Source organism: Crocuta crocuta, unplaced genomic scaffold (genome assembly GCF_008692635.1).
Source record: "Crocuta crocuta isolate KB4526 unplaced genomic scaffold, BGI_CrCroc_1.0 scaffold660, whole genome shotgun sequence".
Classification (NCBI taxonomy): Eukaryota; Metazoa; Chordata; class Mammalia; order Carnivora; family Hyaenidae; genus Crocuta; species Crocuta crocuta.
In genome coordinates, this window is record NW_027531886.1 from 86,517 (window position 1) to 87,508 (window position 992).

Sequence of the window (992 nt, forward strand, 5' to 3'; positions counted from 1 at the left end):
AGCGTAAGTCACCTCGGTGCCTTTCTGGCCGGGAAGAGTGCCTTTCCCACTGGAAGAGAATAAACGGTCTCCAGATACTGCTTTTCAGGTTAGACCTTTCTTCAAGTTTTCCCAGGACTTAAAAGGGATACAACGGGGGAGGGGAGTGATCACTGTCCACCCAGCTGGCTGCAAGGAAAAGGAGAGTAAATGTTAAAGGTATAAAAGCCAAGCCGTTCCAAGGCAGAATGGTTCGTTTTGGCTTTTGGCGAGGAGGCAGAATGGCGGGCGGTAGCAAGGCATTGTGGGAGAAGTGGGCCGGGAAGGATGAGGACCTAAAACAGTGCCGACTGCAGAAGACCAGTCACCAGCTCACCAGTGGCAGGAGACCACCTCCACCGAAGCTTTCCGAAGAGATGGGCCTGCATGGATGAGCAGGGTCTAAAGCAACGCTGAAAGCTGGTGGGAAGGAGGTCGGAAGCCCGCTCACCACAGGCGCCACAGAGCAGTCTTCATGGAGTTGGGCACCAAGTGGCAACCGAGGCCTGCCCCTCAGAGCGCAGGCGCAAACACCCGCAGGGGGGGCGGGGCAGGGGCAGACGAAGGGCCTTGGTGCCTAAAGAAGCAGCGGAGGGAGTAGATAGGAAGCCAGGGACCTTCAGCCCTATAGTCATCAAACTCTTACGAAGTACATAATGGGCTAGACTGGGGATAAGGATTGAGTTTGGAAAAGTTAGGTTTTCTATCTGCCTCAAAGGGTTGTCACAAGTAGCTAGGATATCATATGCGAAAGCATCTGGAAACTAAGGCTGTTGGGAATGTCATTTGGAAAATCAAGTCCTTATAACAGCAAATGGTCACAGTGCCAGGTGCCTTGGGAAACAAAGGATGAATGAAACATCGATTTCAACCCCAGGGAGCTTGACCGGCTAATCGAGGGAAAACACGATGACTTCTGAGGGACTTAGAAACATGACAAGAGCTCGCAGGTAGACAGGATCCTGAGGGGCATA